The sequence below is a fragment of the Giraffa tippelskirchi genome, chromosome 12 (genome assembly GCF_054371585.1).
Source record: "Giraffa tippelskirchi isolate mGirTip1 chromosome 12, T2T-mGirTip1v1.2.pri, whole genome shotgun sequence".
Lineage (NCBI taxonomy): Eukaryota > Metazoa > Chordata > Mammalia > Artiodactyla > Giraffidae > Giraffa > Giraffa tippelskirchi.
In genome coordinates this window covers 71,455,851-71,474,465 of record NC_137286.1, presented here as the reverse complement: position 1 = coordinate 71,474,465, position 18,615 = coordinate 71,455,851, and the positions used below count along the sequence as shown (strand labels likewise).

At 54.3% G+C, this 18,615-nt stretch overlaps 1 long non-coding RNA gene across 1 annotated transcript in view; it reads right to left on the bottom strand.

Annotated features, from left to right (window-relative positions):
• LOC145529707 (uncharacterized) overlaps positions 1-18,615 on the bottom strand; it is a 1,704,434-nt gene that overhangs the window by 672,158 nt on the left and 1,013,661 nt on the right. Inside the window, exons 129-130 of the long non-coding RNA XR_014071296.1 lie at positions 8,068-8,179; positions 425-536 (exon numbers count right to left, since the gene is read on the bottom strand). This is a non-coding gene — a long non-coding RNA (uncharacterized LOC145529707). The remainder of the gene's footprint in view (positions 1-424; positions 537-8,067; positions 8,180-18,615) is intronic.

The following is an 18,615-nucleotide window of genomic DNA, read 5'->3' as shown; positions in this document are numbered from 1 at the left end:
CAGGGTGGGCTGCGTGCCTCGGCCCCTGCCACAGGGACAAGCCACACCAGTGGCCTCCCTGAGCTCAAATGGCCGGATCTGGGGGTTCCGTCTGGGTGCACACCTCCTTGCTGTGGCCAAGTTCCCCCCTTCTCTGAGCACCAGCTTCATCATCCTCTCGAATGAGGACATCGATTGCTACCTTGGCACGTTACTCTCTTCATCCTGTGAAGACTCATTAGGCTTATCCTACAATTACTAGCTGGCCCGAAGAGATATCTCCTGAATCCAGATTAAGCTGGAGTCTCCCAGGCTCATCTGGCATGTCTTCCCTGAAGTCTGCCAAAACCCACACCCTTGCATTTCCAGGGACTCCCCTTAGCCGGCTGGGCAGAAAACCCAGCATGGTTCAAGCAAGCTGACAGACAAGCGGGAGAGGACTCACGGGCAGACGGCCTCCGTCAGGTCTCGGGTGGAGCTCTGGGACCACAGCAGCAACGGGCCATCCCAGCCCCTGGGCTCAGCAGCGCCCTCATTCTCAGGCCGGCGGCTCTGCCCTGAGGGGAGCAGGAAGGTCACCAACTGCCGCAGGCGGACCTCAAGCCCCTCCTACTGCTGGAGCCTGACCTCCCCCGGCCCCACCCCTTCCCCTACCCCAGCAGGACGAGAGCTCGTCTTCCCCTGGCTTCCAACGTGAGGCCCGGCCCTGGGCCCCGATTGGGCACTGCCCCAGTCCGGAGCCAATCACAGTGGCCAGGGAGGTGGAACGCACCGATTGGCCAGGGCCAGGTCATGTGACCATGCTCCCCAGGAAACTCAAATATTACCAAGATTCCCTAACAAACCAAGGAACAAAATTATCCAGTAAAGGCAAACCGTACTTTTTAATGAGGCCGATGTCACAGAAAAAAAAAAAAAAGCTTCACAATGAACTGCTCAAGGAAGCTACTAAATAAACTTTCAGAAAAGTTAAGTAGTTTTTTTTTTTTTTTTTAATAGGGTGATGGAGAGCTATACCTTTCCCATCTATGTGAATTTAGGTTTAAACTAGATTTCCCTTGGCTATTATATACGACAAAAAAACCCCACATCACCCCCTTTCACTCCCCCCACCCCCCAAAAGTGTTTTAGTCTATTGAGTTTTTGTGTCCTCAGTTGTGTCTGATTCACGGCAACTCACGAACTCTACACAGCCAGGCTCTTCCGTCCATGGAATTCAGGGCAATTTTTTTCTGTCACAGTAAATGCCCACCCTGGGTGATCCAAAGGCAAGGGCTCAGAGGCTCCTGAGAGTCTAACTCCTTTCAGCCGAGCACAGAGCTGGCTCCTCACTGGGATGCCTGTGGCCTGGGGCTCCCAGAGGGGAGAGCAGCACTCGCCCCACCGTGTGGTCACTGCTGGAAGTGCAGGCTGCTCCTCACTCCCCCTTGACAGTGTCCCTGAGGGCAGAACAGTGGGAATCTACTCAAGGTGGAAATGCAAACTCCCATGCAACCAAACTTCCCACAAGGTCTCCAAAACCACTCAGGAACAGGGAATTGGAAACTGCAGGGCATGACATGAATGGAGATGGAGACTTGACACCTTACACCGAGTTCACTTCCAGTTATCCCTAGACAAAGTTTCCATGAAAACTTGTCACAAATCTAGAAGAACAATGAGCAGAAACCGGACACGTGCTTTGAGTCTTCACACACAAAACTAAAAGGCAGTCCACAAAACAACCCAGAGAATACAGTGGACTTTGCAAAATCAAAGATATCTACTGTGGGAAAGACCTCATTACAAAAGCAAAAGACAGGTCATACATCGCGAGACGAATGAGTGGAAACACAAAGCTTCTCAAGGATGTGTCTCCAAACAGACAAAGAACACCAACACAACAAGCCTGTGAAAACTAGGGAAAGGTCTGAAGGGACACCAGACTGAGGAAGACACACACAGAGTATCCCGGATGATGTCCAGCACGGAGGGCCTGAAGAAACAACAGTCTAGTTGCACTCCCTCAGGCCTGTGTGACCCTGGATGAGGCCTCTGTTTCCCGGTGGCTCTGAGAGATGGACAGGGAGGAAGGGGAAGAGAAATCACTTGCATTTCTAATACTCACAGCAAAGTCTTCCAATGAGAAGGGAATTATCACCCCCACTGACAATGCCATGCACTGAAGTGATACCCACGAGTCCATCTAACCCAGAAGGGAAGGAAGGACCTGTTCTCACAAAACGGCGAGAGATGGAAGAAGGAAGATCAAGCCCACACCAATCACTGGAAAGAGAAGCTGTGCTCAGGGCTTGAAAGAATTCCTATTGGGAAAATGATGTCACAGCCCCACAAGGCAATCCACAGCTTGGATGCTATTCCTCCCAAAATGCCAATGCATTGTCGCACCGAACAAAGAACTGCAAAAGGGGTTACGGAAACAGAAAAGAGCCTAAATTGTCAATACAATCCGACGAAAAAGCCCCGATACGGACATCCAAGGTTGTGTGAAAGGAAATTAGACGACCAAACTAGGATCCTCAGGAGCGTATCGGAGAAGGCGATGGCGACCCACGCCAGTACTCTTGCCTGGAAAATGCCCTGGACGGAGGAGCCTGGTAGGCTGCAGGCCATGGGGTCGCGCAGAGTCAGACACGACTGAAGTGACTTAGCCGCAGCGGCAGCAGCAGGACAGTATGCTATTGGGAATACAACAACACACACAGATCCAGATCGATGGAATAAAGTTGAGGGTCCAGAAACAAACCCCGGCATCCATGGTCAACTCATCTCTGACACAGAAGGGGAGAATATCCAAATGGGAACAAGAAAGCCTCTTCAATAAATGGCCATGGGAAAACCAGACAGCTACATCTAAAGAACGCTATTGGTTTTGATCTCACACCACCTCAATATCGGGGAAAAACCTCACCCTAAAGACTGATGTCATGAGATAGCTAGAAAGAAGCGTAGGTCAAAGGCTCCTTAACATCAGAGTCTCCTTGCCATTTGCTGGGCGGAGGTAGAAATGGGTCTCTTCAAGTAAGGGAAAGAGGGAAACAAAGTACACCAATGGGTTTCCATCCAATGGAACCTCTTCACAACAGAGAAGCTAAGCATTCACAGATGCAAAAGATAGGAAACGGAACATGAGAGACTCCTTGCAAGTGGTGTATCTGAGAAGGGGTTCATATGGAAAGAGACGAAGAATGCACAGCACTCAGATTCCAAGAAACACCACCACCACCCTTGACCCTTCCCCCATGACCAACTCCGACCTAAAGCCTTTCTCTCCCTCTAACCCATCCCTAAAACATAACCCTCATCTAATCATATACATGTGCATTCCTAGCATCCATCCATCCACACACGAGAGAGAAAGAGGAAGACACAGACTGAATCGAGAAAGGAAAAGAGAGGGACACAGCCAGAGAGAGACACGGAACCAAAGAGAGGAAAGGAGTCGATGGTCCAGACTTTTCATCAATCTGTCTCGAAGGTAGAAGCAATGACAGCGCCCATCCACCCCAGAAGGGGGAAAAGGACGGAAGGTTTGGAGAGGAAAAGACAAGAACGCAGGGAGCCATTAGAAGCTCAGCCACCCGCAGAAGCCGAGCTGGGACACTTGAACAGAATCTCAATGGAAACAGAGGACCAGAAAGTTGGCTACTCTTTTCTATAAGAGAGGGAGACCTTCGAGTCTTCCTTTCGGGCCTCCAACTTGGATGTGGGGTCTCAAAACAGTCAGGAGGGGCAGTGCCTTTTCCTGGGTACCACGGCGCATCCAGGCCTCGTTCTGCCCCATTCTGTGCTGTGTCAGCCCTGGATGGAGTCTTTCTTTCTGAAGTCTCAGCGCACAAGCTCCACGTGATATCGGCCCCAGGTGGAGAGGCATGGAGCTGCTCGTAGGCCGACAGACCTAGGAAACAGATGGGAGAATGACCCCCACTCTGCAGATGGAGAGACTGGGGAAACCCCGAGGGGCATATGCTTGTCCAGGGCCACACCACTTATGAGAAGAAGGAGCCTGGTCTGAGAGCAGCGGGGTCCTCGGAGCTCAGGCCCTGGCTGCACCCAGGCCTCCCCAGGGCTGTGGGCTGGGCTGTGTGGCTGTCAATGTGCCTGCACATGGCCTAAGGGGGGTGGTCGAGCAGTCAGAAACCCAGAGATTCCCTTGGGAAGTTTTGGGGAAGGGACCTCAGCACGAACCCCAGGAAATGATGTCACCTGCCGGCAACAGAACCCAACAGAACCCGCAACCCGGGTATCCAGGCCTCCAGAGCGGAGAGGAGCCCCCAGCCAGATCTCTTGCTGCCAGGATGTTCTGCTGTTTGCCCCTGCCCAGAGGCCGGGGCCTCAGGAGAGCTCACAGGCAGTGTGCGTGGGCACCCTGTCGACGTTGGCTCAGGGCACCCCCGAGAGGCCTCTGGCCCTCTGCCCGGAGAAACAGAAAGGTAACACGGGGAGCCCCAGGCCGGGCCAGGCCACCTCTCCCATGCCACCCGGAAACACCGGGTCCTTTGCCTGTGTGTGTGGATGCGGGTTTCTCGGGGTGTGTCTCCCTCAAGGAAGCCCAGGCGGATGTGGGGTCAGAAGCCTGCAGACAAGTTGTGTCCACACCCCAGGGGAGATCAGGCTGGCTGGGATGGGAACAGTGCGGGCAGGGCCGGCCGCCCAGGCTGACCTCACACCCTCAGGTGGGTCTCTTTCCTCCCGGGTGGGGATCTGAGCAGACACACGTCTCTGACCCTTCTGGGAAGAGAAGTTCGAGCAGGCAGAAGCAGCGGCTCCACTGGCCAGGCCCAGCTCGGAAAACTCCCAGCACGGCTGGCTGACGGTCACTGTCGTTGCAGAGCTTCCCACGTGATGAGGCCGAGGACGGGGACACCCCGTCCACCTCCCGGAGGGAGGGGTCAGAGCACCAACCCCCCGCCCGTGAGGCCCAGTGCAGGCTCCAGGTGAGCGTGCCCACGGAGGCATCAGCCCCACCGGGGGCGAAGCGGAGGCGGGGAAGGCCTGCTGCCGAGACACCGCCCAGGATACACCCGGCGGCCCAGTCTGAGGCTGCCACGGAGCTCAGCACACCCGGCTCCGACCCAGAGTCCCGAGAACCCCGGCCTCTGAGGCAGCAGGAGGACCTGGAGCCCAGCACGCCAGAGCACAGAGGTAAGGACGCTGGGGCTGGTGCACGGGAGTGTGTGGGGAGGGGGTGCTGAGCTACACAGGGACGAGTCCCCGAAAGATGCTGCTGGGCCTGCAGCAAGCGCTGGCCTCACACCCCCACCCCCATCTTGCACACTTCAGTCCCAAAAGACATCCAACCCTGGGTATTCTTTCGGAATCTCTTGGAAGCTTTCTGTCCCGGGATACGCACATGCCAAGGCTGGTCTGTGGGCAAACTTTGCTTCTCCCCCAGCTCTCGCACTGGCCTCCAACTGGAAACAGGCTCCACTTCCCAGACCTGTGCCTACAGAGGTGGTGGCTCCAGGTGCAGGACCCAGGGATCCACCGAGGGCAGATGGAGAACCGAGCCTTGCCCTCGCAGAGACACCAGGCCAGCTGGGTACTGGCCAGCACACCGGGCAGATCGGATTTCCGTGCCTGCAGGACCCCCAGCCCCAGGCACTGATGTCCCACCCCCTCAGCCAGAACCTCCACCTCCACGTGCACCTGTACCTGCTCGGGCTTTGGCAGGAGAACCCGAGGCAGAGGAGGAGTCACCGCCTCGGCAGGGAGAGCCTGCCCTGGCTCCCGCGCAACACCCAGACGCCGACGATGACTCACCCGCCCCTGCAGGAAGAACGAGCCCCCGCTCTGGACAGAGACCCAGAGCCCTTGCCGGAAACACCATGTCCAGGGGAGCGGTCGGCTCTGCAGCCTCCATCCCTGTCTGCTCACCGTGGACGCCGGCAACTCGGTCTGCCCCCAGGGGACATGGAGTTCCTTTCCCCTGAGCTGCTTTGCATTTGGTTTGTTTCCACCTTTCTGGTGATGTTTTACTTTTTGTATGGTTTCGTCTATTTTTGTTGGTTAAGTTGGGATTAGTAAACTTTTTCATCATTGTTGCAATTTGGGACACTGTTGTGTAACTCTGGTGATACTGTGTTACCATCACCACTCTGTAGTTTCAGACCCGTTCGATCTTTATGCCCCACCCGCCAACAAAGCCTGGGTTCAAGGCAAGCAGGCCCTGTTCATCCCTCCCCCCGATCCTGACCACAATTGCATCTTTTCTTTCTGCATTCCTTCCTATATTCTTGGTGTCCCCAATCAATGACTCTCAGTGAGATGACTGAAGGAGTTTTTTTCGGACTCTCCACCTACTGTAAGACTCCATTGGAGAGTTCTCATTTTTATGTCATTTGAACTAGCCTTTGATAGCTGAAAGGACGGTGTACGTCCTTTCAAGATATCATGTGCCAAACGAAGCCCTTTTGGCAAATGCCATCATTATCTCCAGGCAGGCATTGCTGTTTGAAGGGTGACATCTCAGCCAGAAGGCAGAGGCTGAGCTCCTCTTGTTGCACCAGCTCCCAAAAGAAGCCAAGAAAGGGAGCTGGAACAACAAACCACCCCAACGCCCAGGAAAGCGTTCTTCACGACAGAAGGCTAGCAAATGACCCAACAACCTTGTGGCCCAGAACCCCTCTAGAAAAATCACTGTTCCATACAAAAGAGAAACACATGGGAAGTTCCAAGGAGAGGCAATGCCCATGGCCAGTGTACTTTAGAGACGGCCTGACCGCTCCGGGGAAGACACGCACCGACGGAACCCCTTGGGAAACAGCAGTGAGAGTCCTCACCGTCGTAAGGGTTTCCTCTGGGGACAACCTGCCCTGGGCACCACATGAGGGAGCAGACCGGCTTCTCTTCCTCTGCCCCCACACCACTCACTCATGAAGGCAGCTCAGGTGTTCTCATGCCCTGCCTGCCTGCCTGCCTGCCTGGCTCATCCGTGAGCTGTGACCACCTCCAGGGCAGGACTCCACCTTCTCCTCTCTGTGTACCGTGAATCTGCACACAGTGGGCTTTCAGAACCTTAGGAGACTTGAGCCATTCCCACTCGAGCCAGAACCCTCCCCAGGAAGGAAAACAGCTGTGGAGTCATTTTGGCCCCAGCACTGGTTCCCAAACCCTGGCGGCTCCTACAGCCTCTACGGTGTGAAGAGGGAGGTCCCTTTTGACAGAGCTTTCCGGCTGTCAGATCGAAGCTGTTGTTTCACTGTCAGCTGTGTCTCTGCCGTTGCAGCCAGGTGGGCCACGCTGCTCCAAAGGAGCTCACAAGCTGAGTTGCAAGGGAGGTATTGAGAGGACAGGGATGGCTACAACGTGCTGCAAACTGAGTGAGGGTCCCCACAATCCTCAGCAAAGGTCTGTGGTGTGCAAGTGGGGAGTAGAGGGCCCCCAAGTTCCAAAGGAAGGGAGGTACTCGGGAGCTAAAGCCCTTGGCTGCTGTGGTAGCAGCTGCAGATGGCAGCTCGTCCACAGTGCACTTCGAATGAGGTCATATGAGCGGGACTCTGGAAAGGGCTCCGAAATCCAGAGAAAGGGGTCAGGGTATGTGGGAATCCGGCGGGGGTGGGGGGTGGATGAAGGAAGGTGTCCTTCCTCTCTCCAGTGCAATTTGGTTTGGTGAGTCTCAAAGCTACCAGATGGCACTTCCCAAGTCAGGCCCCCGCAGGAATCAGGGTGGGCTGCGTGCCTCGGCCCCTGCCACAGGGACAAGCCACACCAGTGGCCTCCCTGAGCTCAAATGGCCGGATCTGGGGGTTCCGTCTGGGTGCACACCTCCTTGCTGTGGCCAAGTTCCCCCCTTCTCTGAGCACCAGCTTCATCATCCTCTCGAATGAGGACATCGATTGCTACCTTGGCACGTTACTCTCTTCATCCTGTGAAGACTCATTAGGCTTATCCTACAATTACTAGCTGGCCCGAAGAGATATCTCCTGAATCCAGATTAAGCTGGAGTCTCCCAGGCTCATCTGGCATGTCTTCCCTGAAGTCTGCCAAAACCCACACCCTTGCATTTCCAGGGACTCCCCTTAGCCGGCTGGGCAGAAAACCCAGCATGGTTCAAACAAGCTGACAGACAAGCGGGAGAGGACTCACGGGCAGACGGCCTCCGTCAGGTCTCGGGTGGAGCTCTGGGACCACAGCAGCAACGGGCCATCCCAGCCCCTGGGCTCAGCAGCGCCCTCATTCTCAGGCCGGCGGCTCTGCCCTGAGGGGAGCAGGAAGGTCACCAACTGCCGCAGGCGGACCTCAAGCCCCTCCTACTGCTGGAGCCTGACCTCCCCCGGCCCCACCCCTTCCCCTACCCCAGCAGGACGAGAGCTCGTCTTCCCCTGGCTTCCAACGTGAGGCCCGGCCCTGGGCCCCGATTGGGCACTGCCCCAGTCCGGAGCCAATCACAGTGGCCAGGGAGGTGGAACGCACCGATTGGCCAGGGCCAGGTCATGTGACCATGCTCCCCAGGAAACTCAAATATTACCAAGATTCCCTAACAAACCAATGAACAAAATTATCCAGTAAAGGCAAACCGTACTTTTTAATGAGGCCGATGTCACAGAAAAAAAAAAAAAATGCTTCACAATGAACTGCTCAAGGAAGCTACTAAATAAACTTTCAGAAAAGTTAAGTAGTTTTTTTTTTTTTTTAATAGGGTGACGGAGAGCTATACCTTTCCCATCTATGTGAATTTAGGTTTAAACTAGATTTCCCTTGGCTATTATATACGACAAAAAAACCCCACATCACCCCCTTTCACTCCCCCCACCCCCCAAAAGTGTTTTAGTCTATTGAGTTTTTGTGTCCTCAGTTGTGTCTGATTCACGGCAACTCACGAACTCTACACAGCCAGGCTCTTCCGTCCATGGAATTCAGGGCAATTTTTTTCTGTCACAGTAAATGCCCACCCTGGGTGATCCAAAGGCAAGGGCTCAGAGGCTCCTGAGAGTCTAACTCCTTTCAGCCGAGCACAGAGCTGGCTCCTCACTGGGATGCCTGTGGCCTGGGGCTCCCAGAGGGGAGAGCAGCACTCGCCCCACCGTGTGGTCACTGCTGGAAGTGCAGGCTGCTCCTCACTCCCCCTTGACAGTGTCCCTGAGGGCAGAACAGTGGGAATCTACTCAAGGTGGAAATGCAAACTCCCATGCAACCAAACTTCCCACAAGGTCTCCAAAACCACTCAGGAACAGGGAATTGGAAACTGCAGGGCATGACATGAATGGAGATGGAGACTTGACACCTTACACCGAGTTCACTTCCAGTTATCCCTAGACAAAGTTTCCATGAAAACTTGTCACAAATCTAGAAGAACAATGAGCAGAAACCGGACACGTGCTTTGAGTCTTCACACACAAAACTAAAAGGCAGTCCACAAAACAACCCAGAGAATACAGTGGACTTTGCAAAATCAAAGATATCTACTGTGGGAAAGACCTCATTACAAAAGCAAAAGACAGGTCATACATCGCGAGACGAATGAGTGGAAACACAAAGCTTCTCAAGGATGTGTCTCCAAACAGACAAAGAACACCAACACAACAAGCCTGTGAAAACTAGGGAAAGGTCTGAAGGGACACCAGACTGAGGAAGACACACACAGAGTATCCCGGATGATGTCCAGCACGGAGGGCCTGAAGAAACAACAGTCTAGTTGCACTCCCTCAGGCCTGTGTGACCCTGGATGAGGCCTCTGTTTCCCGGTGGCTCTGAGAGATGGACAGGGAGGAAGGGGAAGAGAAATCACTTGCATTTCTAATACTCACAGCAAAGTCTTCCAATGAGAAGGGAATTATCACCCCCACTGACAATGCCATTCACTGAAGTGATACCCACGAGTCCATCTAACCCAGAAGGGAAGGAAGGACCTGTTCTCACAAAACGGCGAGAGATGGAAGAAGGAAGATCAAGCCCACACCAATCACTGGAAAGAGAAGCTGTGCTCAGCGCTTGAAAGAATTCCTATTGGGAAAATGATGTCACAGCCCCACAAGGCAATCCACAGCTTGGATGCTATTCCTCCCAAAATGCCAATGCATTGTCGCACCGAACAAAGAACTGCAAAAGGGGTTACGGAAACAGAAAAGAGCCTAAATTGTCAATACAATCCGACGAAAAAGCCCCGATACGGACATCCAAGGTTGTGTGAAAGGAAATTAGACGACCAAACTAGGATCCTCAGGAGCGTATCGGAGAAGGCGATGGCGACCCACGCCAGTACTCTTGCCTGGAAAATGCCCTGGACGGAGGAGCCTGGTAGGCTGCAGGCCATGGGGTCGCGCAGAGTCAGACACGACTGAAGTGACTTAGCCGCAGCGGCAGCAGCAGGACAGTATGCTATTGGGAATACAACAACACACACAGATCCAGATCGATGGAATAAAGTTGAGGGTCCAGAAACAAACCCCGGCATCCATGGTCAACTCATCTCTGACACAGAAGGGGAGAATATCCAAATGGGAACAAGAAAGCCTCTTCAATAAATGGCCATGGGAAAACCAGACAGCTACATCTGAAGAACGCTATTGGTTTTGATCTCACACCACCTCAATATCGGGGAAAAACCTCACCCTAAAGACTGATGTCATGAGATAGCTAGAAAGAAGCGTAGGTCAAAGGCTCCTTAACATCAGAGTCTCCTTGCCATTTGCTGGGCGGAGGTAGAAATGGGTCTCTTCAAGTAAGGGAAAGAGGGAAACAAAGTACACCAATGGGTTTCCATCCAATGGAACCTCTTCACAACAGAGAAGCTAAGCATTCACAGATGCAAAAGATAGGAAACGGAACATGAGAGACTCCTTGCAAGTGGTGTATCTGAGAAGGGGTTCATATGGAAAGAGACGAAGAATGCACAGCACTCAGATTCCAAGAAACACCACCACCACCCTTGACCCTTCCCCCATGACCAACTCCGACCTAAAGCCTTTCTCTCCCTCTAACCCATCCCTAAAACATAACCCTCATCTAATCATATACATGTGCATTCCTAGCATCCATCCATCCACACACGAGAGAGAAAGAGGAAGACACAGACTGAATCGAGAAAGGAAAAGAGAGGGACACAGCCAGAGAGAGACACGGAACCAAAGAGAGGAAAGGAGTCGATGGTCCAGACTTTTCATCAATCTGTCTCGAAGGTAGAAGCAATGACAGCGCCCATCCACCCCAGAAGGGGGAAAAGGACGGAAGGTTTGGAGAGGAAAAGACAAGAACGCAGGGAGCCATTAGAAGCTCAGCCACCCGCAGAAGCCGAGCTGGGACACTTGAACAGAATCTCAATGGAAACAGAGGACCAGAAAGTTGGCTACTCTTTTCTATAAGAGAGGGAGACCTTCGAGTCTTCCTTTCGGGCCTCCAACTTGGATGTGGGGTCTCAAAACAGTCAGGAGGGGCAGTGCCTTTTCCTGGGTACCACGGCGCATCCAGGCCTCGTTCTGCCCCATTCTGTGCTGTGTCAGCCCTGGATGGAGTCTTTCTTTCTGAAGTCTCAGCGCACAAGCTCCACGTGATATCGGCCCCAGGTGGAGAGGCACGGAGCTGCTCGTAGGCCGACAGACCTAGGAAACAGATGGGAGAATGACCCCCACTCTGCAGATGGAGAGACTGGGGAAACCCTGAGGGGCATATGCTTGTCCAGGGCCACACCACTTATGAGAAGAAGGAGCCTGGTCTGAGAGCAGCGGGGTCCTCGGAGCTCAGGCCCTGGCTGCACCCAGGCCTCCCCAGGGCTGTGGGCTGGGCTGTGTGGCTGTCAATGTGCCTGCACATGGCCTAAGGGGGGTGGTCGAGCAGTCAGAAACCCAGAGATTCCCTTGGGAAGTTTTGGGGAAGGGACCTCAGCACGAACCCCAGGAAATGATGTCACCTGCCGGCAACAGAACCCAACAGAACCCGCAACCCGGGTATCCAGGCCTCCAGAGCGGAGAGGAGCCCCCAGCCAGATCTCTTGCTGCCAGGATGTTCTGCTGTTTGCCCCTGCCCAGAGGCCGGGGCCTCAGGAGAGCTCACAGGCAGTGTGCGTGGCACCCTGTCGACGTTGGCTCAGGGCACCCCCGAGAGGCCTCTGGCCCTCTGCCCGGAGAAACAGAAAGGTAACACGGGGAGCCCCAGGCTGGGCCAGGCCACCTCTCCCATGCCACCCGGAAACACCGGGTCCTTTGCCTGTGTGTGGATGCGGGTTTCTCGGGGTGTGTCTCCCTCAAGGAAGTCCAGGCGGATGTGGGGTCAGAAGCCTGCGGACAAGTTGTGTCCACACCCCAGGGGAGATCAGGCTGGCTGGGATGGGAACAGTGCGGGCAGGGCCGGCCGCCCAGGCTGACCTCACACCCTCAGGTGGGTCTCTTTCCTCCCGGGTGGGGATCTGAGCAGACACACGTCTCTGACCCTTCTGGGAAGAGAAGTTCGAGCAGGCAGAAGCAGCGGCTCCACTGGCCAGGCCCAGCTCGGAAAACTCCCAGCACGGCTGGCTGACGGTCACTGTCGTTGCAGAGCTTCCCACGTGATGAGGCCGAGGACGGGGACACCCCGTCCACCTCCCAGAGGGAGGGGTCGGAGCACCAACCCCCCGCCCGTGAGGCCCAGTGCAGGCTCCAGGTGAGCGTGCCCACGGAGGCATCAGCCCCACCGGGGGCGAAGCGGAGGCGGGGAAGGCCTGCTGCCGAGACACCGCCCAGGATACACCCGGCGGCCCAGTCTGAGGCTGCCACGGAGCTCAGCACACCCGGCTCCGACCCAGAGTCCCGAGAACCCCGGCCTCTGAGGCAGCAGGAGGACCTGGAGCCCAGCACGCCAGAGCACAGAGGTAAGGACGCTGGGGCTGGTGCACGGGAGTGTGTGGGGAGGGGGTGCTGAGCTACACAGGGACGAGTCCCCGAAAGATGCTGCTGGGCCTGCAGCAAGCGCTGGCCTCACACCCCCACCCCCATCTTGCACACTTCAGTCCCAAAAGACATCCAACCCTGGGTATTCTTTCGGAATCTCTTGGAAGCTTTCTGTCCCGGGATACGCACATGCCAAGGCTGGTCTGTGGGCAAACTTTGCTTCTCCCCCAGCTCTAGCACTGGCCTCCAACTGGAACCAGGCTCCACTTCCCAGACCTGTGCCTACAGAGGTGGTGGCTCCAGGTGCAGGACCCAGGGATCCACCGAGGGCAGATGGAGAACCGAGCCTTGCCCTCGCAGAGACACCAGGCCAGCTGGGTACTGGCCAGCACACCGGGCAGATCGGATTTCCGTGCCTGCAGGACCCCCAGCCCCAGGCACTGATGTCCCACCCCCTCAGCCAGAACCTCCACCTCCACGTGCACCTGTACCTGCTCGGGCTTTGGCAGGAGAACCCGAGGCAGAGGAGGAGTCACCGCCTCGGCAGGGAGAGCCTGCCCTGGCTCCCGCGCAACACCCAGACGCCGACGATGACTCACCCGCCCCTGCAGGAAGAACGAGCCCCTGCTCTGGACAGAGACCCAGAGCCCTTGCCGGAAACACCATGTCCAGGGGAGCGGTCGGCTCTGCAGCCTCCATCCCTGTCTGCTCACCGTGGACGCCGGCAACTCGGTCTGCCCCCAGGGGACATGGAGTTCCTTTCCCCTGAGCTGCTTTGCATTTGGTTTGTTTCCACCTTTCTGGTGATGTTTTACTTTTTGTATGGTTTCGTCTATTTTTGTTGGTTAAGTTGGGATTAGTAAACTTTTTCATCATTGTTGCAATTTGGGACACTGTTGTGTAACTCTGGTGATACGGTGTTACCATGACCACTCTGTAGTTTCAGACCCGTTCGATCTTTATGCCCCACCCGCCAACAAAGCCTGGGTTCAAGGCAAGCAGGCCCTGTTCATCCCTCCCCCCGATCCTGACCACAATTTCATCTTTTCTTTCTGCATTCCTTCCTATATTCTTGGTGTCCCCAATCAATGACTCTCAGTGAGATGACTGAAGGAGTTTTTTTCGGACTCTCCACCTACTGTAAGACTCCATTGGAGAGTTCTCATTTTTATGTCATTTGAACTAGCCTTTGATAGCTGAAAGGACGGTGTACGTCCTTTCAAGATATCATGTGCCAAACGAAGCCCTTTTGGCAAATGCCATCATTATCTCCAGGCAGGCATTGCTGTTTGAAGGGTGACATCTCAGCCAGAAGGCAGAGGCTGAGCTCCTCTTGTTGCACCAGCTCCCAAAAGAAGCCAAGAAAGGGAGCTGGAACAACAAACCACCCCAACGCCCAGGAAAGCGTTCTTCACGACAGAAGGCTAGCAAATGACCCAACAACCTTGTGGCCCAGAACCCCTCTAGAAAAATCACTGTTCCATACAAAAGAGAAACACATGGGAAGTTCCAAGGAGAGGCAATGCCCATGGCCAGTGTACTTTAGAGACGGCCTGACCGCTCCGGGGAAGACACGCACCGACGGAACCCCTTGGGAAACAGCAGTGAGAGTCCTCACCGTCGTAAGGGTTTCCTCTGGGGACAACCTGCCCTGGGCACCACATGAGGGAGCAGACCGGCTTCTCTTCCTCTGCCCCCACACCACTCACTCATGAAGGCAGCTCAGGTGTTCTCATGCCCTGCCTGCCTGCCTGCCTGCCTGGCTCATCCGTGAGCTGTGACCACCTCCAGGGCAGGACTCCACCTTCTCCTCTCTGTGTACCGTGAATCTGCACACAGTGGGCTTTCAGAACCTTAGGAGACTTGAGCCATTCCCACTCGAGCCAGAACCCTCCCCAGGAAGGAAAACAGCTGTGGAGTCATTTTGGCCCCAGCACTGGTTCCCAAACCCTGGCGGCTCCTACAGCCTCTACGGTGTGAAGAGGGAGGTCCCTTTTGACAGAGCTTTCCGGCTGTCAGATCGAAGCTGTTGTTTCACTGTCAGCTGTGTCTCTGCCGTTGCAGCCAGGTGGGCCACGCTGCTCCAAAGGAGCTCACAAGCTGAGTTGCAAGGGAGGTATTGAGAGGACAGGGATGGCTACAACGTGCTGCAAACTGAGTGAGGGTCCCCACAATCCTCAGCAAAGGTCTGTGGTGTGCAAGTGGGGAGTAGAGGGCCCCCAAGTTCCAAAGGAAGGGAGGTACTCAGGAGCTAAAGCCCTTGGCTGCTGTGGTAGCAGCTGCAGATGGCAGCTCGTCCACAGTGCACTTCGAATGAGGTCATATGAGCGGGACTCTGGAAAGGGCTCCGAAATCCAGAGAAAGGGGTCAGGGTATGTGGGAATCCGGCGGGGGTGGGGGGTGGATGAAGGAAGGTGTCCTTCCTCTCTCCAGTGCAATTTGGTTTGGTGAGTCTCAAAGCTACCAGATGGCACTTCCCAAGTCAGGCCCCCGCAGGAATCAGGGTGGGCTGCGTGCCTCGGCCCCTGCCACAGGGACAAGCCACACCAGTGGCCTCCCTGAGCTCAAATGGCCGGATCTGGGGGTTCCGTCTGGGTGCACACCTCCTTGCTGTGGCCAAGTTCCCCCCTTCTCTGAGCACCAGCTTCATCATCCTCTCGAATGAGGACATCGATTGCTACCTTGGCACGTTACTCTCTTCATCCTGTGAAGACTCATTAGGCTTATCCTACAATTACTAGCTGGCCCGAAGAGATATCTCCTGAATCCAGATTAAGCTGGAGTCTCCCAGGCTCATCTGGCATGTCTTCCCTGAAGTCTGCCAAAACCCACACCCTTGCATTTCCAGGGACTCCCCTTAGCCGGCTGGGCAGAAAACCCAGCATGGTTCAAACAAGCTGACAGACAAGCGGGAGAGGACTCACGGGCAGACGGCCTCCGTCAGGTCTCGGGTGGAGCTCTGGGACCACAGCAGCAACGGGCCATCCCAGCCCCTGGGCTCAGCAGCGCCCTCATTCTCAGGCCGGCGGCTCTGCCCTGAGGGGAGCAGGAAGGTCACCAACTGCCGCAGGCGGACCTCAAGCCCCTCCTACTGCTGGAGCCTGACCTCCCCCGGCCCCACCCCTTCCCCTACCCCAGCAGGACGAGAGCTCGTCTTCCCCTGGCTTCCAACGTGAGGCCCGGCCCTGGGCCCCGATTGGGCACTGCCCCAGTCCGGAGCCAATCACAGTGGCCAGGGAGGTGGAACGCACCGATTGGCCAGGGCCAGGTCATGTGACCATGCTCCCCAGGAAACTCAAATATTACCAAGATTCCCTAACAAACCAATGAACAAAATTATCCAGTAAAGGCAAACCGTACTTTTTAATGAGGCCGATGTCACAGAAAAAAAAAAAAAAAGCTTCACAATGAACTGCTCAAGGAAGCTACTAAATAAACTTTCAGAAAAGTTAAGTAGTTTTTTTTTTTTTTTTTATAGGGTGATGGAGAGCTATACCTTTCCCATCTATGTGAATTTAGGTTTAAACTAGATTTCCCTTGGCTATTATATACCACAAAAAAACCCCACATCACCCCCTTTCACTCCCCCCACCCCCCAAAAGTGTTTTAGTCTATTGAGTTTTTGTGTCCTCAGTTGTGTCTGATTCACGGCAACTCACGAACTCTACACAGCCAGGCTCTTCCGTCCATGGAATTCAGGGCAATTTTTTTCTGTCACAGTAAATGCCCACCCTGGGTGATCCAAAGGCAAGGGCTCAGAGGCTCCTGAGAGTCTAACTCCTTTCAGCCGAGCACAGAGCTGGCTCCTCACTGGGATGCCTGTGGCCTGGGGCTCCCAGAGGGGAGAGCAGCACTCGCCCCACCGTGTGGTCACTGCTGGAAGTGCAGGCTGCTCCTCACTCCCCCTTGACAGTGTCCCTGAGGGCAGAACAGTGGGAATCTACTCAAGGTGGAAATGCAAACTCCCATGCAACCAAACTTCCCACAAGGTCTCCAAAACCACTCAGGAACAGGGAATTGGAAACTGCAGGGCATGACATGAATGGAGATGGAGACTTGACACCTTACACCGAGTTCACTTCCAGTTATCCCTAGACAAAGTTTCCATGAAAACTTGTCACAAATCTAGAAGAACAATGAGCAGAAACCGGACACGTGCTTTGAGTCTTCACACACAAAACTAAAAGGCAGTCCACAAAACAACCCAGAGAATACAGTGGACTTTGCAAAATCAAAGATATCTACTGTGGGAAAGACCTCATTACAAAAGCAAAAGACAGGTCATACATCGCGAGACGAATGAGTGGAAACACAAAGCTTCTCAAGGATGTGTCTCCAAACAGACAAAGAACACCAACACAACAAGCCTGTGAAAACTAGGGAAAGGTCTGAAGGGACAGCAGACTGAGGAAGACACACACAGAGTATCCCGGATGATGTCCAGCACGGAGGGCCTGAAGAAACAACAGTCTAGTTGCACTCCCTCAGGCCTGTGTGACCCTGGATGAGGCCTCTGTTTCCCGGTGGCTCTGAGAGATGGACAGGGAGGAAGGGGAAGAGAAATCACTTGCATTTCTAATACTCACAGCAAAGTCTTCCAATGAGAAGGGAATTATCACCCCCACTGACAATGCCATGCACTGAAGTGATACCCACGAGTCCATCTAACCCAGAAGGGAAGGAAGGACCTGTTCTCACAAAATGGCGAGAGATGGAAGAAGGAAGATCAAGCCCACACCAATCACTGGAAAGAGAAGCTGTGCTCAGGGCTTGAAAGAATTCCTATTGGGAAAATGATGTCACAGCCCCACAAGGCAATCCACAGCTTGGATGCTATTCCTCCCAAAATGCCAATGCATTGTCGCACCGAACAAAGAACTGCAAAAGGGGTTACGGAAACAGAAAAGAGCCTAAATTGTCAATACAATCCGACGAAAAAGCCCCGATACGGACATCCAAGGTTGTGTGAAAGGAAATTAGACGACCAAACTAGGATCCTCAGGAGCGTATCGGAGAAGGCGATGGCGACCCACGCCAGTACTCTTGCCTGGAAAATGCCCTGGACGGAGGAGCCTGGTAGGCTGCAGGCCATGGGGTCGCGCAGAGTCAGACACGACTGAAGTGACTTAGCCGCAGCGGCAGCAGCAGGACAGTATGCTATTGGGAATACAACAACACACACAGATCCAGATCGATGGAATAAAGTTGAGGGTCCAGAAACAAACCCCGGCATCCATGGTCAACTCATCTCTGACACAGAAGGGGAGAATATCCAAATGGGAACAAGAAAGCCTCTTCAATAAATGGCCATGGGAAAACCAGACAGCTACATCTGAAGAACGCTACTGGTTTTGATCTCACACCACCTCAATATCGGGGAAAAACCTCACCCTAAAGACTGATGTCATGAGATAGCTAGAAAGAAGCGTAGGTCAAAGGCTCCTTAACATCAGAGTCTCCTTGCCATTTGCTGGGCGGAGGTAGAAATGGGTCTCTTCAAGTAAGGGAAAGAGGGAAACGAAGTACACCAATGGGTTTCCATCCAATGGAACCTCTTCACAACAGAGAAGCTAAGCATTCACAGATGCAAAAGATAGGAAACGGAACATGAGAGACTCCTTGCAAGTGGTGTATCTGAGAAGGGGTTCATATGGAAAGAGACGAAGAATGCACAGCACTCAGATTCCAAGAAACACCACCACCACCCTTGACCCTTCCCCCATGACCAACTCCGACCTAAAGCCTTTCTCTCCCTCTAACCCATCCCTAAAACATAACCCTCATCTAATCATATACATGTGCATTCCTAGCATCCATCCATCCACACACGAGA